The 24883-nt window shown below is 35.9% G+C and overlaps 1 pseudogene; it reads left to right on the top strand.

Annotated features, from left to right (window-relative positions):
- Positions 1 to 315: 315 nt before the first annotated feature.
- The window catches only part of LOC134391666 (probable ATP-dependent RNA helicase DDX53), a 65313-nt pseudogene continuing 40745 nt past the window's right edge, over positions 316 to 24883 (top strand).

Here is a 24883-nt window from a genome sequence, read left to right as displayed (position 1 = left end):
TGCTATCATGAGCTCTGAGAATGCCAAAATGATTTCTGTTATTTATCACCATATCCCCTGAACCTAGCAAAGTGCCTAGCTCCTAGCACATCGTGCACACCGAAGATGGGCGCGTGTGTTGTGTGTGTGTGTGTGTTTTGAAATGAATAAAAGGAGAAGGAAAAAAAAGCGGGAAAATGAACATGATGCTGAGTATCAGGTCTAAAAAGTGGTATGTGGCTGTTTTCAGAAAAATATATCTTCGGGATCCCTAAGCCCAAAGAACTAGGCTGTTGAACACAAGACAGAACAATGTGGATGTTTAGGACTAAGACGATGAACTCTGTCACGATATTGAATGACTTTCTAAAAGGTCCCCACAGTGTGAAACAAAAAGCCTTCCCTGAGAGCTTATGGAAACTTCTCGTGACAACACAAACCCCAGTGGACATTAACCCCGTGGTAAGTCCCACTCAGTAACACCCGACTCACTGGCCAGAGCACGTGTTCCTTGTAGTATCTCCTCCTGCTCTTCCCACTAGAGTATACATAAATCTTAAGAGCACCATGGATCAGCCTCTAGGCCTGGAATGGTTTCCAAAGACACTTAATTTGCAATCAGGAAGTTACTCAGACATCAAGCTATTTTGGCTTAATTAAGAAAAAAGATTCTTGACAGCTACAAGTGGAAAGTTCTTGGGATGGGACAACATTTAATAGCCTCAGACTTGGCAACCTTCAGAAGAAATGCTGCCAGTTCTTAATTTTAAAACTAAGGCTATATTTATGCAACACTTAAACAACTGGTTAATTCTGTGAAACTATCACCCCAATTTAATTTGATGACATGTAAATGAACAGACCTTTGATTAACTGATTCACCTTCCAACTACTTGTCAAGATGCTGCAAACCTGGGCTGATTTCTATTTCACACAGCTGAGATTTATGATATCATTAAAGAGCTAAGGTTCAATGACTTTAAACTATGCTTGAATTATGACTTAAAACAATGTCTTACATTAATAACGGTGGGTATATGAAGATTTTTATTCAAACTTAATGTGACTCTTTTGGCTTTTATTTTAGTGACATATTTATTAAGGGCTGGTGGGTGTTAAGGACTCAAATGTATCTTTAGCTATGCTGTAATCTTATCTTCAGAAAACAGCACCCTCTTTTTTTCCCCTGCACTTTATGACACAACTCTCTTTCTTACAATATGTTCTACACTAGTAAGGAAATCTCCTTAAATATTATTTCATAGTATAATTTTTCTCCTGAAAAATTTCAACATTACATATGTGTACAAATCTCATTATATCCAATCTAATTGAACATATGAAAAATAATAAAAATATGGATAGTTGTACACCAAGGTGACGAATATGGAAGGTCTGATTGCATTTTAAAGATTCTTGTACCTCATCTATGTTTTCCTGTTTTCTGCAATGTGTTTTGCCTACATAAATATTTTTTAAATTTCTTTTTTCTTGTTTCAATAACACCCCATTTCCTTAATTTTTAAAAAAGGAAACATAAAAAGTGGAAAAAGAAAACATCTAAGAAGAGTGTAAAAATTATCCAAAAATATTAGTAATCACAATAGATGTAAATAGCCCAAACTCTCCAATTAAAAAAAAGATGTTGTCAAATGGGATTTAAAAACAAATACAAAAAATTCAGCTATATTGTTCACAGGACATATACTTAAAACTTTTGTATAAAGATTTAAAGTCCAAGGACAGAAAAATTTTGTCTACTATTCAGTGGAAAAGAAAATAAAGTTGGTAATAATCATTTTATTATCAGAAAAAGTGAGTTTTAAGTCAAAAGGAATTCCTAGAAATAAAGAATTCAAGGTACTCCTAAGATGTAATAGTTTTATTTCTTATATGGACCCAATAATACAATCTCAAATTGTAGTGAGAGATTTTATACTACTCTCTCAGTAACTGATAGATCAAGCAGACGAAAATGTCTTCAAGACCATAGAAAATTTGAATGGTACAATTAACAATTTGATTTGTTTATAACATCCAGAGAACATTCTATCCAACAACTGGAGAATAAATATTCTTTTCAAGCACATGAGGAACAGTATGAAATTTGACTACATTCTGGGGCATAAAAATATACTCAACAAATGTTAAAGTATTGATATCATATAGCTTACATTTCTTAGTCACAATCCAATGAAGTTGGAAGTTTCTGGCCCCTGAAAAATCAACAAGCAAAATGCCTTGAGTGTCCCAAAAAACTGTTACCATGACCTTTGCTCTTGACTGGTCAGCTTTTGCTTTAACTGGACCACTTCCAACTCTTTGTAGCCATGGCTTTGACTGTGCTTTGTCTTCAAGATCAAACTGGTAAAACTATGTTTCATCTCCTGTTATAATTCTTCAAAGAAATGCTTCAAGATCTTGATCCCACTTGTTTAAAATTTCCATTCAAAGCTCTGTTCTTGTCTGCAGCTGATCTGGGTGCAACAGTTTTGGTGTCCATCAAGTGGAAAGTTAGCTCAACTATAATTTTTCAGTCAGAATTGTGTAAGCTGAACCAATTGAGATGTCTATAGTGTTGGCTATTGTTTCTGCTGGTAATTATCGGCCCTTTTCAATTAGAGCACAAAGAAGATTATTTTTTTCTTTGCAAATCGATGTAGATGGTCTGCTGATGCAGGCTTAATCTTCAACATCGTTTTGTCTTTTCTTAAAACAAGTTATCAATTTGTAAACTGCTGATTTATTTGGGGCATTATACCCATAAACTTTTTGTAAAGCATCAATGATTTCGCCATTCTTCCACCCCAAGCTTCACCATAAATTTTATGTTTGTTCTTGCTTCAATTTTAGCAGAATTCATGTTGCTCTGATAGGGCTCTTTTCAAACTGGTGTCTCATCTTTCTTAGTGACTCAAACTGGATCCTGTACAGGCATGTTATAACACGTTAGTATGAATTTGTTTAGGAGCAAAAAAAACTTTGTAATTCAAACATACTTGGTTTTTTTTTATAATACAAATTTTTCATAAACTTTTTGAAGAAACCCTCATAAATATAGTAAAAAAAGTTTGGTAAAATTCAACATTCCTTCATGATAAAATATCTTAGCAAGCTAGGAATAAAATGGAAGGTTCTTAATCTGAAAAAGGTCATATACAGAAACATATTATTAATGTCATATTCAGTGTGAAATGTAAGAAGCATTCTCTTTATAATCCGGAACAAGCCAAATATGCTTACTATCATCACTTCTAACTAGTGTTAATAAAAGAGTCTGCAGGCATATTTGGTGCCAAAATCAATATGCAAAACTCAATTCTATATCCACATGCGTGTAACAATCAGGAAATATAATTAAAACAAACAAAAAACCCATTCCTTTTAATATCTCAAAAATTAACAACACCACCAACAAAAAATTCTCTCAAAATACACATGCCCGTTTTGAGGAAATCATAACATTTTATTGTAAGTGCTATGGATTGAATTTGTGCCCCCAAAGTCCATGTATTAGATACTTAGCCCCCATTGTGACAGTGTTAAGAGGGTGGGAAATCCTATTATGGTAAGAGAAAGGTGTAGCCTAGAAGAGGAGATTAGATTATGAGGACCATGCCCTAGTTAATGGAATAATAAGTTGATGGTTTATTGGTGGTCATGGGCATGGTTCTGAGGGCTTTAAAAGGAGAGCTCATGAGGATCTCTCTCTCTCTGCCCCACCATTCTGCCATGTGAGACACCTGTGTCACTGTCACCACCTACAAGCCTTTCATCAGATGCATTACCTGGACTTTTGATTTTTCAGCCTCTGAAACTGTAAGCAATAAATTTCATTTTCTCACAAATTATCCAGTGTCAGGTATTTCTGCTATAAGTAACAGAAATGGACTAATACAGTAAGATAAAATAAGATATTAAATAAGGCCGAAATAGAGACCTATATCTCATGTTCTAAGGTTCTATATTATGAAGAAATAAATTTTCTCAAATTTGACCTAAAAACTCAAAGTAGTTCCAACTTGGTTTTTCATGGAATTGGACAAACTATTTCTAAAATATATATGGAAGAACAGAAATAATCAATGTGATACTTGCCCAACCAGATATTGTGACAGTGTGATGTTGTTATAGTAAATGACAATTAGACCAATAGGATCAAATAAAGAACCTAGACACAGATCTATTTCTGTTTTCTATTTTGAATTTTGACTTTTGGAAAAACAGGCATTGGAAATTAATAGGAAAGGAAAAAACAGTGTAATGAATGGTGCTGGGAAAAGTGATGATCTCTGTGGAAAAAAAGTGAAATTGGAGCCCTGTCTCATCTCATACACAAAAACCAATTCAAGGTGAATTGAACACTTAAATGTGAAATGCATTATTTAAAAAAATACTTTGAGAAGACAATATAACAATATGTTTATATTCTGCTGTTGAGGCATGGAAGCATCTCAAGATATTTCAATTCATATAAATTAAATATTTCTGTTCAGAAAAAGGTATTGTAAACAGAAAGTGTAAAAGATAAGCCAGGGACTGGGAGAAAATATTTCCAACACATGTCACTGAAAAATGATTGCTAACTAATATGTGTAAAGAACTCCTATGGCTCAAAAAGGGAGGGAAACCCCAAAAAACTAATGGAAAAACTGGTAAAAGTATAAATAAACATTTCACAGAAGAAAAAACCGATAAGCATATGAAGAGATAATAAATATTATTAGTAGTGAAATAAAATTCAATTTACTATATTTGCATGTTAAGCCACAGTGAGATAGTTCAATATGCACCCAATTGGCAAAAGTTTTGAAAGTCAGAGAATACCAAGTGTTTGCAAAGATATAGAACAGGGATTGGAAAACTTTTTCTGTAAAGGGCCAGAGAGTAAATATTTTAGACTTTGCATAAGGTCTCTCAACTGTGGCATTGTATCACAAAAGCAGTGGCAGATAATTTGTAACCAAGTGAATATGGCTTTGTTCCCATAAACTTTTATTTACAGAAATAGTCATCAGACTTGATTTGGCTCTTGAGCTATAGTTTGCTGACCCCTGATGTAAAGGAAAGAGAAGTCACATGGGAGTATAAATTGGTATAAACCTTCTGAAATTATCTACTAAAAGAGACTATGTACAATCCATTCCTACATGTGTACTATAGAGGAACTCTAGCACATGCACAGCAGAGGACTGTACAAAAATTTTCATAGCGGGATGTTCATAATTGCAAAATGGCGAATCAACCTGTCTTAGTCTGTTCAGGCTGCTGTAACAAAATAGCATAAACTAAGTAGCTTATAAACAACAGAAATTTATTTCTCCCACTTTGGAGGCTGAGAGGGCAAAGATTAAAGCACCGCAGATTTGGTGTCTGGTGAGGGCTCTCTTCACAAGCAGCTTCTTCTAACTGGGTCCTCACATGATGAAAAGAGTGGGAGGCCTCTCCTGGGCCTCCTGTGTAAGGACACTAATGCCGTTCATGAGGGCTCTGCCCTTATAACTTAATCACCTCCCAAAGGCTCTACCTCCTAATATCACCACATTGGTGATTAGATTTCTACATACAATTTTTTTGGAGAAACAAGCATTGAAATGATAGCATAACTCAAATGTATATCACCAATAACATGGATAAATTTATTTTGTAATATTCATGCAAAGAAATACCATGTAACAGAGAATATGGGTGAACAACAGCTAGGGGCAATAACATGGACAAATCTCAAAAACAGTGTTGAGAAAAAGGAACACATCACCAGGGAATTTGTACAATATGAGCCTATTTGAGTAAAGTTCAAGAGAGGCAACAGTAAAAAAAAAAAAAAATATATATATATATATATATATATAGTTAGTTAGTTAGTTAGTTAGTTAGAATCACATGCTAGGTGACAAAAGTAAATTGAGAAGTAATAGAATGATTAATACAAAATTTAGGACTATATTCACCTCTTAGGAGAAGAACAGAATGAGATCTGGAAAGGTAAAAAAAAGGCTTCTAAAGTATTGGGAATGTTCTCTTTCTTAACCCAGTTGGTAGATGCTTAGGTATTGGTTTGATTTTATTCCTCAAATGCTAAGTATATATTTTATATAGTCTTTCGTCTGTGAAATTTTGAAATAAACATCAATTCAACTACAGTGCGGGATTAAGTTAAGTAATATTTTAGCAAGATCACTCTGGTAGAAGTATTCAGAACTAACTAACTAGAAGAAGGGGAAAGTATCAAGAAGACTAATTAGGATACCGTCACAGTACTTCATGCATAAGGAGTTGTGGTCATTAATTTGAGAGAAAGGAGTGAATTTAATAGATTTTTTTTTTTTTTTTTTTTTTTTTAGGTAAGGATGTAAAGGTCTTAGGTAGAAGTTATAGGAAATTCTTGTTGTTGTTATCAATGTTAACAATTTGGACCTCTTTTATATTTTCTGAGCACCTGTTGAAAATCTTTAAGAAAATGAGAAAAAAACTACTAAAGAAATTTGAGTGACCTAAGCAAGTAATTTTGACCAGAGAGGAGCTTAAATAAAATGTTTATTGAAACAAACACAAAGTAGAAGAAACAGAACAAAATACTGTGGGAATTTCCAGAGAAAATTTAACAACATTTATTTTGATATAAAATAATATAAAAAAGGTTACGTTAATATTATTTAATGAGTGATGACCAAATATTTGGCCCCATGCAAATAATAATTGCTTAGAACATGAAAAAGTAGGGAGAAATGTTATCAATTTACCTAGCTGTGAAGAGCTTGGGTTCATATCCTGAGTGATCTTTGGTAATGTTTTCTAAATGTTTCTAACGCTCAGTTTCCAATCTGTGAAATGGATATAATGATATCTACTTCAGACAGAGTTTTTTTGTGGGACTTAATCTTTCTAATGTGCTTACTATATTGCATAGTACACAACAAAAACCTGGTAAGCGACAAGCAAGAAAACTACAATGATTATAAATAAATTAGGCAAAATTGTGTCTTTAAAAAAAAGTAACTTAAGTTTTTTTTCTCTAATATTATCTTGCTCTGGTTATATTTTTACTGGTGGAACTGTCAGCCACCTGGCTTTTCTGTTTTGTTTTGCTAGTGTTACTCTCTTCTTCTGTCACTTTACTTATTTATATTTTGGGGGGGCAGCTGGCCGGTCCAGGGATCTGAAACCTTGACCTTGGTCTTATCAACATCTCACTCTAACCAACTGAGCTAATCACTAAAATAATCAACCAGCCCTCTGTTACTTTAAAGGCACATCACATAAAATGTTGGATTTATTTTAGCTCATGCTTTGGTTCATTTACTTTTCTCTCAATTACTTTTGAAAGGGCAAATTCCCTTAGGAAGTCATGATTTTACAAAACATGTCTCGCTCTTCTGTGATTTGGGGGGTATCCTTAGAAAAAGTAAAAATTGGACATACACACCTTGCTTATAGCTATCTGCAAGAAATAAATGGGCAGAAGCTGGGCATATATACATTTGAATTCTGAGTCTTGAGTTTCCCTTTCCTGTGGGAGACTCAGTAGGTGCAAGGAGAGACATCGAAAGCCCTTCAAAGGAAGGCAGAGTGTCTATTTGGAGTGAATAATTTAAATCAACGGCCTATACAGCTCAAAGTGAGCTGATAATGGTTGAATTTTCTGGTTTATTTTTTATAGGGTATATTTCAACCTTTAATGGCTCAAAACTTTTTTCCCCATTTAATAGTAAGAACGATAAGGTCATGTCTTAACTATATGAATGGAGATTACTTTAGGATTTTTAAAATATGTACTGCCTTGGGAGAAAAACATATACAGTCTTCAAGGTGAAACTTGAAATATTGCCTTTAAATTATTAATTATATTTTATGGAGATACTATTTCAATCTTACCTGACTTTTGAATAAGATGGTTTAAAGCTTGGGGCTATTATATACAGCTACTATAAAAAATTAACTTTAGCAATATTTTAAAAGAAAAAAAAGTGAAAACTTTCTTCTCTGTGAAAACCTGAAAAGTCTCTCTAGTCATTTTCTCAAACTGATTAAACAGGCAATCTGTTAATCACCATATTTGTAATATTTTAATAATAAGTTATGAATTACTAAACTGACATGTATATAGTACTTTATTTGCAAGTGTTTTTGCTATGTTCTACAAAAGAGGAAAAATTAGGTTTTCCTAAAGATATAGCTAGTCTTTTCAATTTTTTTTGGGGGGGGGAGGAAGGTAGGTTAATTACTTTGAATTGTAATTTCTTTTCACTCACTTTCTCTTCTTGTGTAGAATGTCAGATGTCAACCTAAGCAAATAACAAGAAAAAGAAGAGATCAAATACATACACATGGGATTTCAGAGATATTCTTGCCAAGAAACACTTTCATTAGAAAAATTTAGCTATAATATTTCACCACTTCCTGCAAAACTGAGGAAAAAAAAAAAAAACTGGGAGAAAATAAGTGGTGACCAATGCCATGAAATTAAAAGCATGGATACATTCAATCAGCAACTTTAAAAAATTCAGTTCAGTAAAACCCAATTAAAATAACATCTTAGAGCCTCTTAAACAAAATAAATGATTTTAATACATGCTTTGCTTTTAGAGCCGTGTAGACAGGAGCCAGCCTCCATGCCAGTTTGGTGGGATGCACATGATCGCAAAAGTGAATCAACTGGTCATGATGCCCGCAGCTCCTTTTGATGGGTGACACAGGATGCAGTGGGTCATGGACAGAGTTGTAATCTCTGTTTACTCAGACTATTTACTGTCTCTTGATGATGAAGAATGCAGAAATATGATAAGCAGGAAAACCAAAGAGTATATTAGTAGTATGGTTTGAATATTTCCCCAAGTTCATGTTGGAACTTAACCCCCAATATGGTGGTGGAAGGTGGAGCCTTTAAGAGGTGATTGGGTCAGGAAGACTGTGCCCTTGTGAATGGACTGGTCCATTCATGAAGTAATGGGCTGACGGCTTAATGGGATGTCGTGGGCGTGGTTCTGATGGCTTTATAAGCACAGCAAGTGAGGTTAGCTCTCTCGCTCTTGCCATTATCTCCATGTGATACCCTGTTCGCCACAGGAGTCTATGTAGAGTTCCACCAAGAAGAAAGCCCTCACCAGATGTGTTCCCTGGACTGTGGACTTCCCAGCCTCCAAAACTGTAAGAAATAAATTTCATTTCTTCCTAATTACCTAGTTGCAAGTATTCTGTTATAAGCTATACAAATGAACTAACACGGTTAGTAAATAAAGCCAAAAATGCTTATTAACTCCACAGCAGTAAGAACATAAATGAGAGCATCTAAACTTTACTTCCCAAGATTCATAAATGTCTTAATCCACTTAGGGTTGCTATAAGAGAATGCTTGAAACTGGGTAATTTACATTTTTTTTAAAAAAGAGATTTATTTGGCTCATAATTGTGGAGGCTGGAAAGTCCATGACACGTGGCACCAGCATTTATTTAACAGCTTTTGGTGAGGGTCTTCTGCTGCATCATAACATGGAGAAGCTGAAGAGGAAGCAGGCATGCTGAAAGCACCAAACGTGACAGGCAACCTCACTTTATAACAACCCACCGTCATGAGAACTAACCCAGTTCCGCGAGAACTAATCCACTCCTGTGAGAGCTAACCCAGTCTCCAAGAAAGACATTAATCCATCTTAATTTAATCCCCTCTTAAGGCACCACCTCCCAACACCACCACAATGGAGACCAAGCCTCAACATGAATTTTGGTGGGGACAAACCATATTCAAACAATAGCAATAAATGGTTATAATGGTCAAAACTTTTCAGTGCTTGCTATACTGTAGACATTTCACTAAAAACTTTATATCTTACATCACCTCTTGATCCTCCTATCAACATTGTATAGTAATTGCTATTATTATCACCATTTTATAGATGAGGAAACTGAGGACAAAGGAAACTAAATAAATTGGCCTGAAGTCACAAGCTAAGTAAAAGAAGGAGATGGGTTTTGAACTTAGGTTTCTGATTCCAGAGCCCATATTTTAAGCCTTTTACTGTGGTCCTGGAGTGAAGGAAGAATTTAAATGACTCCCAGTGCAGTAGAGTCTGCTGAGAGACTGGAATAAAGTAATCATACGTATTAAGATACTAACATTCTTGGTCAGTTTGATTTGAGGATCTAGTGACAATACTTAGACTCTCTGGGTGACCAATCATATTAGGAAAGATCTGAAAAGAAATGTTGCTTGTTATAAGTTAGATAAGCTAATGAAAACATACTTTAAAAGTTCCATCTGTAAGCTAGGCATTTCCTTATGAATATCTGTCAAATTTCCGATTGCCTATGGAGGTTCAGCCATGATAGCAAAATAAAGATGTCTCAAAATAATTCATTTTAGGGAAGCTGTGAATTTCATGTGGAAGATGTACTAGGTTAATTATTTTAGCCATTTAAGATGATGGCATAAGGTCCAAGTAGCATCATGAAGAAAATGATGAAAACATCATATTTCATACTCTGTACAGGCTGAGTATAAGTAGCACATATATTACAGCTATGACTATATTTTAAAAAGCACTTTAAAATAATTAGAAAGAAATACATCAAAATGCAAACAAATGGTTGTGTCAGCTTGGTGGGATTTTTTTCTTTCTCTAATTATGAGTTTTAAATAATGCAGTTGAATTTACTTTGATGATATAAAAGAATGAATAAATAGAAAACCAAAACAGAAAAGTAAGAATGTATTTGAAGGAGATATTTCAGGCTTGTAATCAGCAGGGCTTCTTGACCTGTGCATGTGGCTAATGACCAAGAAAGAGGAGCTGAAGATGATTTCAAGTTTCTCTGAAGAGCCAAATGCATTCTCCAGGATAAGAGGAGGAGCAAGTTTGGGATGACGAGAATTGAGTTCAGTTTAGACATTGCTGAATACTGCAATTAACCCAAATACTGAATGCAGGTAGTTGGGGGTGGGGGGAGAAGAAAATCTGTTAAGCGTTTGCTGTCAGATTTGTTATATACTGAATATCCAGCAGACAATGGGCAATTTTATACTGATGTCTGCAGCAGAAGTTAGGGGTAGTGATTATCAGAAGGGAAGCTACTTGCTGATACATAATGACTGGAACTCTGAGAGTATGGGAAAGGATCTAGGAAAGCTCCCGGATAGAAATCAGAGCCTGATAAAGAACCCTGAGACACTCGGGTGGGAGGAACGAGCTTGACTGGGTGAGTCTGGGAATGGGGCATCTGCTTCAGAGGCTAGTGCTTCATTTCTTCTGAGTTACTGAGCACATTGAGAATGGAGTTAGACACCAAAAGTAAAAACTACTGAGGTGTAAAACTGAATGTGAGAGGCCAGGAAGGAAGGAAATGAGGATGATTCCTGGGGAAGTACTGGTCTGAGTGACTATATGAATGGTGGTGTCAACAAACTGATTAATGGAATAAAGGGGACAAGCAGATTTAGGGGAAAGACATGGTTCCAAATTTTGAGTCTCAGGTGTCTATGGTACATCCAGGAAGAAATAGCCAGTCAAAGGTAGATATGATTGGAGCTCATAAGTGAGGTCAGGGCCAGCAGTAAAGAGCAATGTGAGGACGGTGGTAAAAACCATGGCAGTGGGTGTGATAGGCTAGAAAGAGTAGGTCAAACAGCATCAAATGCTGCAGAGGGGCCAGCGCAAGGACTGGGAGCAGCCGCTGATTTGGCTTTGGGAGGGTAATTGGTACTCTGGTTGGGGCATGGGACCAAAAGCCAGTTGCAGTGGGTTGAGCAGTGAATGGAAGTGAGAAAGTGGCCACAGCAAACACAGACTCTCAAGAACGTTGATAGCTGTTAAGTGTAAGAAAGAGATGCATGTTTGTAGAATGTAGAAAAGGAGCCAGAGAAGAAAGAATAGCTGAAAATACCTCATTTGGAGATAATGGACAAAGTAGGTAGCAGAGGAGGTGGGGAACGGGAGTGGCGTTATCATGGTAAGAACGGGGATACCTGTGCTCTGAGGAAACCACCCTGAAGCACTTCGCAAACACATATTAAAGCAAAATAGTGCTCCCTTTTCTTCTCTCCACACAAACTTAAATGTATGTTATAACTAGTCTGGCATTGTTCCAGAAAAATAATTAGCAATCTTCAAATTAATAAGTTCCTACTGCTCTTCATCCTTGAGCTAGCTATTGGAGCCACCCGAGTAAGGAGCAGCTCCGTTACTAGTCAACTCCTGCAATTTGGATCATGTGCCCTTTTGACTTTGAAATCAGAGTCTATTTCCTCTCATTCCATTGGCCGTGAAGACGGTCTTAACTTTTGTCAGTAGGCCCCCAAAGTGGATATTCTGTGAAGCTTCTATATTAAGTTAGATCACCTCAAAATGTCCTCCAAATTTGGTAGAGATTTATCTAGCTGTTTTTTTTCTTAATTCATAAGTCAGTAACAGAGAAAAAGTTAATTTCGTTTACACTTATTTTAAGCATATGTTACATATTTTGCATGTATTACCCAAAACCTTTATTTTTGGAGTGAAGAAAAAACTAAGGTCCAGAGAAGTGAAGTAACTCGTTCAGGGTTAAACAGGATCAGTAACTGTTTGTTATCAACAGCACAACAGGAGCTAGAAACAAGGCTCCTTGGCTTGAGTTTCTAGTATTCTGTGGCATGCAGTTGCCAGTTTACATCAAAACATGTAGATGCTTTTCCTTTCTTTCCTTTTTTATTTTTAAGTGTATATGCACTTTGCTGTACTTGGCCTCAAATGGTAGGCTCATCCTCTTATCACGGTGGAGGGTCTGGATGATGTAATCTGGCTCTGTTTGAAAGTTTTGCTACCTACATATGTGACAGGATCCGGCTGCCAAATGAATGAAATACTCTTTCTGCTTGCCTCAGCTGTGATCTTATAAACCAGCTATAATTGGTTTATTTTGTAATTATCCCATTTGTCAAGAGAATTAGTTTGAAGGACCTCTTCAGCTTTAACATTTGCATGGTACAATGTATAAGTAATAAAAAATAAAAATAAATCAAACTTATCTTAGAACTGTTATGTTGTTTGTCCCAGAAGTTCGTTGGTCTAGTTTTATAGATTTAAATATAAAACATATGAAAAGATTCTTTTGAAACAGAGCCTTTAAGGTTTTCTTAGAAGGGGAGGTTCTGTAAGTGTCAGTTGAATTAAACATGACATGGGATTCCCAGAGTGGAAATATGAGCTCTTCAGAGAGTGTTAGGTGGTTGGACTGAAGGGACAAGTAAATCAGAGAGTTGGAAAGCTTATAGGTCTTATCAAATCTTATTTACACTCTTAAGGGTGGCAGCTTGTAAAGCAAATTAAGACGTGTCAATATTGGTATCTAAATCCCATGATAATTTTTAAATTCTTTTCTGTGGTAATAGTCCTACGTATTTAGTTTGGGTTGATGCCATTTTGTTTCAGAATTGGAAGTTCTTTTTCATACCATAGATCTTTTTCTTTCATTTGAATGATATTTTTGATGATAGAGACAGAGAACAACTAAACACAACAAACCCATTGCTGACTATGTTATGGTTAAGGGTATTCCTTCAAAGACAAGACAGAAATAAAATATATCAATTAGGAATGGGTTAGTCTGACTTTAACAATTATGTGGGCAGGAACAAGCTTAAATTATAGCTCAGCAGTTGGGGAAACCCTTCTTATTCTATGAAGCTGAAGTCAGTGACTTAGAAATAGCATCAGTGTGTAAAAGTTCAGTGTGTGACACATGTTCCTTATTTGCTGTGGATATCACTATAGTGCATGTACTTTGACATTTCAAGGTTTGAAAATGGTCACAGCGATATTTTTTTCATGTTTGCATTAGGTGATTTTATTTTTTTCAGTGACTTTAAAAGGCTTGTGTGCATCTTGTCCTAAATTTATTTAAAAAAACAACAACGAAAAAAATTGAAATAGAAAATAACACCACCATATTAAACCTATTATATCTAGGTAACCACTGTAAACATTTGGGTCTTCTTTCCTCCTGGATTTAAAAAATGTTTATAATAATAGACCAATAATAACAAGATAATATGATAATAACAACAAAACAATAAGTAGTAATTACAATAGCAGCCAATATTTATTAAGAACTGTGAACCAGGCACTACTTTATGTGCTTTATATACATTTCTTCATTTGACCGTCATGAAAATATTATTAGTTAGGTGATCTTACTATGGCCATATTACACAAGACTGAGGGGTTAAATACTGTGTGGCAAGAGCACACAGTAAAGTGGGGAGTGTTTGAATACAAATTCAAGCAGTCTGAACTGTTACCCTCTGCTGCCGCAAATTCATGCTAATTCATATTTAATCTAAGTCCCACTTTAGAAACAATATAACATTCTGCCTTTTCCACAAACTTATTATCATACGGATTTCCCATGTTAATAATTTTTCATAAGCATAATTGAAATAGTCACCAAATTTTCATTATGTCTGTATCCTATTATATGTAATTATTCCCTTTAAAGCAGGCATTTAGATTGTTTATACATTTTTGATATTATAATTAATGCTATGATGAACTTATTTTTATATAAATATTTGCATATCTGATACTTTTTTAGGCCAGATTTCTAGAATTATAATTATTGCTTACTATATTTTAATGTCACACTTTTCTAAATTGTAATGAGTACAAGTCAGTTTGGAAAAAAAAAAAAACACCTACACGTAAACTTCAAATCTTCTTTAAAAGTTAATTAATGGGGGTGCCTACATTTTAGAAGCTTTTGTGATGTGATAAGAGAAGGCAGCAGGCTAAGCAATAGGGACACCATTCTTTAACTCAAGCCTGACCTTTGCTCATTAATAGGCCACTGCCTTATCTTTGAATGGAACTCCTGGAGCTAATCCGTACATGGAGTGCCCACTGATTTGAATAAGCTGTGTTCTTACAGCAGCTGTTTGGGGGGGACACAGAAAGAAGAGAAATTAGGCCAAAGATTGCAAAACATGTGCAGATGCTTAAAAGGCATAACACAAAACGTTGTTTTTAATCACAACTCTTATAGACTTCTTTGTAATACCAAAATAAAAGAGCATAAAATAAAATTCTGCTCCAAAGGAACAGTTAGCATAAATATGGGAATTTCAAAGTACATTACGAAATAAAGACAAAATGAGTCCCCCACATGTGTCTTTATTCTCAAAGCAGAAAGCAGTACCAGGGATGTGAATGACTAAAGTGGTGATGGTGGTAGGACTTGGGTCCTGAAAACGTCTCTGCTGCCTTTAGTAACCCACCTGCTGTTTGCTACTTTTTTACTTAATGCTTCACTTCTATGAGTGTCTTTCATCCTGGCCTTATCAATCCCATCTCCAGATCCTAATCTTATTTATTCTAGATTCCACTCTCTTCTTGCCTCTGGTAGTTCTTTGATATATTCTGTCTTGCTCTCTACCTTTCTCAGACTCCAAAACTCAGAAATTATCCTTGTTTATGTGTACACATGTGTCTTCATTAACCAAAAGGCCTGGTCCCCAGGTGAAAATGTAAATCATTAATCAATGTCCCCTCCTTATTCCTTGTCTTCACTCTGTTTTCATGCTGTTCTCTGTACCAGGCAGGTTTTCCCACTTGGGCCCAAAGTTTTCAGGGCTATTTCTTGAAAAATGACAGCTAAGTAAACGAATGAGCAAACTCATGCTAAATGAAAGGGCATGTTCCTGGCTCTAGTAAACCGAAAAATGGAAGCAAGGGGATTAAATACAAAGTGATTACAATGAAAATACATAAATATATAATAGCATTTAGGGTTGCCTAGGAGATTAAGTTTCTGCAGTTATACCTTTCCTCAAATAACATACAAATGCCCCTTTTCCAATGCTCCTTCAGGGAAGGTAAAACTATGTATAATGTTACCTATTATAAAGGATCTATTGGTTCTTTTTTCAGAGGCTTAGTTTTAAATTCTTAACTTTCAAGGAACACTGTAGAAAGAACTCTCCCTCAGTGGGTCTCTAAATACTAAACAACTGTGGCTCCCAAATTTGGCTGCACATCTGAATCCCCTGGGGGGATTTTTAAAAATGCAATGGGGCTTGGGAATTTATATTTTTCAAAAGCTCTCAATTGATTTTGACACTCAGCCAGGTTTGGGGACTGCTGTTAAAGTGGCTGCTTGTACATTAGCTAAGCCATTTTCTGTGCCTTCAGTGGGTATTCAGTAGGTGGCTAACAGTTATCGAGCATGCACATTGTGCCAGTCACCATGACATTTTATAGCAGAGGAAATTTGTCTAGGTTTGTGAGTAGCAGAAACTGAGTTTAAAACAAAAGTAGAAAAACTCTCATTCTTGTGCAGCCTCTCAACAAAATGTTGGTGATTCAGGTACCAAAAAAAGGTAAGGGACAGGCTGAAGTTAAAAACTCACCCGTTAACCCTCATATCTTAATCCATCAAGTTATTCACCATAAAATGGAAATAATATCTTTGTGAGATATTTTTACCTACCTTTATTTTGAAATAATTTTATACTTAGAGAAGAGTTGCAAAGCTAGTACAGAGAGTTCCTACATATCCTTCATCCAGCTTCCTCTAGCGGTAACAGTAATGTACTATCTAATATAAACATTCAATATAATCATGGTATATTTATCAAAACCAAGACATTAGTGTTTAGGTTTCCCCAGTCTTTCTACAGCCTCAGTTGATTCAGGCTGCTAAAACAAAATACCTTAGAGTGAATAACTTATGAAGAACAGATATTTATTAGTCACAGTTCTGGAGGCTGTAAAGTCCAAGATCAAGGTGCCAGAAGATATAGTGTCCAGTGTGGGCCCGTTCCTCATACATGGTGACTTCTATGTGTCCTCACACGGTGGGAGGCTAAAAGGTCTCCCTAAAACCTGTATTATGAGGGCACTAATCCTATTCATGAGGGCAGATGCCTCATGATCTAATCACGTCCCCCAAGCCCTACTTCTTAATTGTATTACCTTGGGGGTAGGTTTCAATACATGAATTTTAAGAGAACACAAACATTCAGATCATAGCATCTACTAATGTATTTTTTTTGTTCCAGTATCCAATCCAGTATACCATATTGCATTTAGTCACTGTGTATCCTCCAATCCGTGACAGATTCTCTGTCTTTCCTGGTCTTTTAGGGAAAAAACCAAACAAAAACCAAAAACTTTAAAAAAGTGGTGGTCAGATATTTTATAGAATGCCCTGCATTTTGGGTTTGTCTGATATATTCTCATGATTAAACCAATGTTACAAATCTTGTGGAAGTATTCAGAGGTGATATGACCTTCTTATTAGACCACATCAAGGCCTCTGTAAGATGTCTGACAAAGGGACACGTACTCTCTTATTAGAGGTATTTAAGCAACAGTTAGATGACTATCTGCAATGCCAAAGAAATCTTCACACGAGGCTAAATCTTTAAGACGTTTTCCAACTATAAAAGTCTAGAACTAGTAAGTCAACATTACAAACAGAAAGTCACACACAAAATGAATATGAGTTTTGGGTAGATCTCAAAGACTGGAGAGAATCAATTCCCCAAAGAGTGACACCTGTCCTAGAGAGGACTTGGTTTTTCAACATGAGGGCTGAATCCAGAATGTGATATCTTCATTGCATTGGGGCTTTCTCCAATGTGGAGCCCTTATTATGGCCTTTGAAGAGGCATCTGTAAGTGTTTGCTGTGGGTAATTGAAGCCACTGGGTTGATCTTGTGGTTTTCCTCTGTGTTACTAAAAGTGAAATTAATGTGTAGTTAAGTGGAAAGCAATCTAATTTGAAAGAAAGCAGTGACCTGACTCTAACTATGGCTGTGGTTTGGATATGCTAAGTAATCTTTTTTGGCCTTAATTTTTCTTACTGAAATATATTGACTTATATTGGACTCAAAATGTATTTCCAGAAATATAATGCCTACCCCTATAACAATCTGATGTAACATGGTTAACCTAAAAGAGTTAGTTCTATATTTCAACATATGCATTATAGAGGTGCTTCGTTATAATGTGTAATTTTAACAGTGAAGACACTGAACAAACTAGTTTATTTGAAATGTGCTAAAGTTCCTCTGGATGGAGGCACAATTGTAACATTGTAAATGCTATGTTGGAATGTTGGCTGCATATCTTCGAAAGATCATGGTGCCATGAAATATGCTCTTAGAAATCACGATGTCTGGGATAGCCCCAGGGCATCGGTGTATGACCCACAACAAATCATCTAATCTCGCAATTTGGCTTCTTCATCTGTTACATTAGACAATCAGGCATAATTTCTAAGACTTCAGTTCCTAAATTCTATAGTTCTTCTATGATTTTTTTCAGAACTTCACCTTTCATGTTCATAATTCTATATTATAATTCTGCTATTAATTCTGTATTGCTAATACACTGTTCAGATATACGTTCTTCTAAAGTCCTTTAACAATTCATGAAATGCTTGGGATACCGGCTTGAAAAAGTAACTTGTAAAAATATTACAATGTTTACTTGTTTGTTTGAATGATTGATACTTTTTTGTTGTATTTCTTATCTAGATAAAACTGACTGCTTCAACCCTGAGAGAGAGACTAAGTTTAGTTATGGGATCAGATAATATTTTAAATAGAAGATGATGTCATAAATGAATATATATACAATTTAATGATTAAACTATCAACCCAAGATGTTCCAAGTTATTTTACTGGCATGAAAGCTGTAAAGTGTTTCAAAAACTGTTTCATTGTGATAAGTACAATCAACACATTTCCTATAGTTGCAGACATGTTCATAAACAACATTAAAAGAAAAATAAAGTGACATAATGTCTGGGAATGAATTCTTTAAAAGAATCCAACTTAGGTCCATGGTTTGTTGTTTCGCAAGTGCATAATTCCTTCTGGGAGGCCTCTTGACAGATTTGCCCTGTTCATAAAAGAAGTATATGGTTTAGCTCTGCACAAAGTTGATATCTCTTTAGTCTGGTCTCTTACGTTCTGTTATGCTTGCTGACCAAAGAGAGGGAAGCATATCATCCAATCAAACTCCAGGCTATGCTCTACAAATGTCTAGTTCCTTCCTTCTGTAACTTTTGCTAGCTCTAGCTAACCCTTAAAAATACAGGGCAAGATACCTTTTGAAGGTCTTTAATGACACCTTCAGGATATATCCCATTATGCTGAAAGGCACATGGAGCTTTGTGATGGGCCAGATGTGTCATACACACATGTCACTTCACATGAAATTCTAGTATGGTATCAATCTCATTTGAGTTCATTGTTTTTAAAAATAATGGGAGATCAAAATCTTCATTAATGATTTTCTATAATGATTTTAATGGTTTATAATAAATCATATTCAAATAAACATGTGGGCTGCTTTGGTGATCACTTTTAAGGTTAGAATAGTTATAATCTACCTAGAAAATAGTGAAATCAAACAGTTTCCAATAATGTTTCTAAAATGTGTCATTGCACTGTGGATATGGATATGATACTTTATACTCAGTAGTGTGGTAAATGTTTAACAGCTAGCCCTCTGGAGGGAAAAGCTCTGATATTTGTAGTAATTGCCCATGTCCATAGTGTAAATATTCCCATTGTGCCCAACTTCAAGCTTCCACGGTCACTGTATATTGAACTGGGAAGAAATGTGCCCAGTCAACTCTCAGGAGCCAGTACTGGCTGGCTCTAGGACACCACTGATTACACTCATCACACGGATGAAGAAAGAACAGGTGACAAATTCAGGGCTGCAGAGTCATAAAAAGACAGGAGGATGCCTGTTTTCCAGGTTGCCAGGCAAGCTTAGCTATTTCAGACATACTGGACTGCTTCAGGATATTTTTAAGAATAACTTTCTGTACAACAGTAGGTTAAGACCCAGATATAATTCCTTTTTGATAAGGCTTTTAACAAATTAGATCCTTAAGAAATGCATAACTTTCATCCAAAATTATGTATGTAAGGGATTCCCCTGTGCAAAATTAGGGAGTGCTCTTGGACTGCTCAGCAATATGAAGCAGAAGAAACCGCACGTGAATAGTGAGTGCCCTGTTGTTCAACTTCTGAGTGAAGACAGCCCTGGAGAGCCCAGTCAGCTCAGCTTCTTAAAACTTTGAAGAAAAGAAATTTGAGAGCTAGGATGTGCTTTTATGGGCGTGTGATGAGACCTAGGTGCATAGCCCAATTCCTTTTCTCACTTTAGGGTCCTAATTGAGCTTCATTTTATGTGTGTAACTAAAACTACAGTTCTGGCATTTGACAGGAAAGATTCTGAAGATGAACTGATGAATGGTAACTTAATAGTCTGAGCTAATGAAAGCATTATTTAAGTGTTTCATGGTGTTTGCTGTAATCAAAACACACAAGCTCACAGCTCTTTTAGAAAATGCTGGTATTCCTTATATGTCTGATTAAAATATTTCTTCTTCAGGCTAAGGACTTCTTTATCTTGTCTATGGGAGGGAATTATCATTTAAATACTAACTTCTCACGAACTTTTTTTCCCAAGTAAGTTTTATTGTATATGTTTAAGGTATACAACATGTTGTTATAAGATACATATATATAGTAAAATGGCTCCTATAGTGGAACAACCTAACACATTCCTCATCTCACTTAGTTGCCCATTTCCTCCTCCTCGTGACGAGAGCAGCTATAATCATTTGAATATTTCATCTGTTTCTCCTCTTTCCCTCCCTTTTTCCTTTCCTTCCTCCTCTCTCCTCCCACATTCGCCCACCTCCAGCTCTTTTCATGAAGAATGGGAAGTATAAACTCAGAAAATGAATTATAATTGTAATACAAATACAGGAAATTCCAGGCTTAAGCTTCATAAGGCGAGTTAACTTGGCCATCAGTGTGCTGCGTTCAGACTTTTCTGATGTACTGATTACATTAGTACAAGGTAACCAGATGTCCTGCATTAGGCAAGAAAGTATCTTAGATTTCAGTTATTTTTTTCTCTTGACAATATTTCTCCTCATAATTTTCTACTAGGGCCACCCTGATTAGTGCTTATTTTAATTATAGTAATGCTAAAAGCCTCCCTGATCAAGATTGTCTTCTGGGTCCTTAATAGTGGGCATTTGATCTGAAATGAGCTATGATAGGGCTCAAAAATCATCAGCAGCAGAGAACTAAATGCTTCGCTGGTAGGATCTCTTCATCTAACGAATCAACTACCAATCACTACCATCTGGCAGAGAACACAGTTCCAAGCCATGGGTCTTCTTTTCTAATGGGGAGAAGTAAAGAAAGCAGCTTTGCTTGAGCAGCACGATAATGATTCTTTGCTTGACCAGACTTTGGTCCTGAACCTTCTCCTAGGCTCATCTGTGTACTTCCTTGTAAAATCCAGTTTTAGCAAGAACCCTGCTAAATTCATTTAGCCAGAACCCCCCATCCTCTTTATCTGATCACCCTAGCTATTTAATCAGGTTCCTTATCCTCTACCATCCCCCAGGTGTTGTCTGATCACTCTCGCCTGTCTTCAGCCTGTTAGGTTGGCTTAGCCAAATACACCTATACCCCTGATGTTTCCTCTTGGTAAACATCCATTGACCCTTCCGCCCCCCCATCCTACTACTCCCTGGCTATAAATTCTCACATGTACATGCTATATTGAAAGTTGAGCTCAGCCCAAATGTCCATCATCGGATGAGTGGATATGGAAAATGTGGTACATCTACACAATGGAATACTACTCAGCTATAAAAACGAATGAAATACTGCCATTTGCAACAACATGGATGGACCTTGAGAGAATTATATTAAGTGAAACGAGTCAGGCACAGAAAGAGAAATACCACATGTTCTCACTTATTGGTGGGAGCTAAAAATTAATATATAAATTCACACACACACACACACACACAAAAAAAAAAAACCGGGGGGGGGGGAAGAAGATATAACAACCACAATTACTTGAAGTTGATACGACAAGCAAACAGAAAGGACATTGTTGGGGGGGAGGGAGGAGAGGGAAGAGGGAGGGAGGTTTTGGTAAGGGGCAACAATAATCAACCACAATGTATATCGACAAAATAAAAGTTAAATAAAAAAAAAAAAACAGAAGAAGAATTCATCAGATCTCCCAAGTTTGTTGGGAGTGGAAAAATAAACTAAACTCTATAGTTTGTTCAAAAAAAAAAAAAGTTGAGCTCAATTCACAGAGTTCTCTTTTCTCCTACTGCAACAGTCCTGAGTAAAATCTATTTTCACCACATTACTGTCCAGCTCTGTTTTTCTTTAAACAAGCATCAAGGTAAGCAGCAGCAACTGGAGGCAGGAGAAGAGGGAAGCTAGATAAAGAGGAAATACTTATCTCAATGAGGGCTGAGGGAAGTAGTGAAAACCAAAGTCTACCTGGGCACACCTGACATCGTTCTCAGAAACCTCTGCCCTTCTGCCCCATTCCCTGGTCTTCCTTTTCTTCACCTTCCCTGTTTTTAAAAATTAATTTGTGATCCTTTTCTTCACCTTCCCTGTTTTTAAAAATTAATTTGCTTTCACAGCTTAGGATAATATGTATTTGCTAATCCACAGGGCATTTATTCCTCTAATTTCCACAACTAGGGGAAAAGCACCTGACTTGTCCTATTCTCCATTTTCTGACAACGTGCATTTACTGATGCTACACATCCCGCCTAGAATGGATTGCTTAACCCAGAACACCACCAACCATTCAGTTGAATATGCATCCCACATCTATGCTATGAGTCTCTATATTTGAAATCACATCTGAAATGTATGGTGATTTTATGCTAGCAATGAAGCTCCAGGTTTAAATTTGTGCCGTTGAATAGTTAAGCACACACGGTGTGGTCAAAGTGAGGCAGGGCAGGATAGGGACACGCCCCAGGGAGGTTGCTCATAAATACCCAGACTGGCTGGGTACTAGCAAAACAGGAAGGGCGGAAGATGGCCTGTAGGTTCCTCCCTTGTGGAGAAGCCCCCCAACTTCTTTGGCGTGTACCTTTGCATAGTGATAAGGCCTTATTATGTTCTGTTTTTCTGTCCCTCTCTTCCTTTCCTTTTGCCAGTTCCATGAAAGATTTTTCTTTTCATAGATAAACCAAGAACCTGGATCTGCTGCCTGGTAACAAAATCACATGGAGTCCCCCAGCCCCCCATGAGCTGATGCACTTGCAATCTCACACTTCTAGCCTGCTCTCCTGTCTTTCATGACCTGCCACTCCAGACCTGGGCTCCTAACACATGTACGGTTGAACCATCAAACGTATTGTCCGACTTTCTACTTCTCTGTCTCTGCACAAGCTTTTCCTTTCGGCTAGAATGTACTCCCCTCAGCTTCTCTTTTCTCACCTCTGCTGGAAATATGTGTAACTTTTCATAATGGTAAGACAAAGTATAGTTTTTATTCTAGAGCTAGATAAAATTATGCTAAATGTTGTATGGCAAAATAAATAGGCAAGAGGAGCTGGAAATTTTTTAAAAAGAACGGTAATGGGGCAGTAGCAAGAGACAGCTTAGTAGGTATTGGTAGTATTATCAGATATTCATAATAAAAATTAATTGAGTATAAGTAAATCAATCAACTAATTAAAGTAAATGTTATAAAGTCTTAGACACATAGATCTAAATAAACAGAGACATATAATGATCATGAACATGAAGACTCAGTCATGAAAAATGGTGAGTTCTCTCAAAATTAATTTCTAAATTAAATATTATTCATATTGCAATTTCAAAATTATTTTTCATTCAAATTGACAAGCTGAACATGATATAGAAGAAAAAATATCTGAGAATGGCATTTAAAAAAAAAAAAAAAAAAACCCCAAAAGATGTGCTTGCACTACTCTATCAAAACAAATAAAAAGAGTTAATAGTAATTCCCACAGTGTGGGACAAGACAAGTAGATCAATGGGATATAACAGAATCCCAGAAAAGGACCACATGTAAATAAAAACTTGATATTTGATAAATGTGTCATTTCAAATTAATGGAAAAAATTCATGAGACAACTTTACATTTATTTTGAAAAATAATGTCTTTCTGTGTCCCGCAATTAAAAGAATAAAAGTCAAGCGTGTTAAATTCCTGCAAGAAGAAAATGTATAATATCTTTAATGCCTTGAGGTAAGGACGGCTTTTTATAAGAAAATCAATTTAAAAACTATTCCAAAATAGACCATAAACAAAATTTAAAATCAAGTGAAAAACTGAAAATTACCTGCACCACATATAACAAAAGATTGATATCTATATTGGACATTTTAGAAACTCCTAAAATTCAGTAAAAAAACAAAAGTAAATAACCAATAGGAAAACAGTCAGGTATATAAATAATCAATGTATAGAAAAGGAAGTACAGATAGATAATAAATGTAAATAAAAATGTCTTCCTTCATTAATAATCAACAAAGCACAAAACAAAACTAGTGCTATTTTTTAACCACCAGATGCGCAAGATTTAAATATTTGATTACACCATATTTTGACAAGGGTGTGGGAAAACAGGCACTCACACAGCTGAGAGAACAATGTGGCCTCATCTATTAACACTAAAAATGCACATAACCTTTGAGCCACCAGTTTGGCTTCTCAGTAGACATCAGAGCATTTGCAAAGGAGCATTTGCAAAGATGTTCATTGAATGGTTATTTGAAAGACTGAGAAACTCATTTTATTTCATCTGAATGTAAAGGAATTGTGGAGTCCTTTTTAGCCTTTTCAAAGAATGTGGTAGTTGTGTAAGGCATGTAAATACGTTTATGATCCATCATTGAGAAGAGTACATTTGAGTAAGAATAAATAATATGGAAAATATTTGCTTAAAATGCATATATATTTTTTCTGTGATTTCATACTTATATGCAAATATTTAAGAAAAGTGTGGAAGGATCTACACCAAACTGTTAACAGTGGCTGTCTATGGGAATGTGCCTTGGACTGGGAAGGTAGTTGGTAAAGGGGGTTTTCACCTTCAT

The sequence above is a fragment of the Cynocephalus volans genome, chromosome 12 (assembly GCF_027409185.1).
Source record: "Cynocephalus volans isolate mCynVol1 chromosome 12, mCynVol1.pri, whole genome shotgun sequence".
In the NCBI taxonomy this organism is placed as follows: Eukaryota; Metazoa; Chordata; class Mammalia; order Dermoptera; family Cynocephalidae; genus Cynocephalus; species Cynocephalus volans.
Note: the sequence above shows the minus strand (reverse complement) of the source record. Positions and strands in the feature narration are given on the sequence as shown.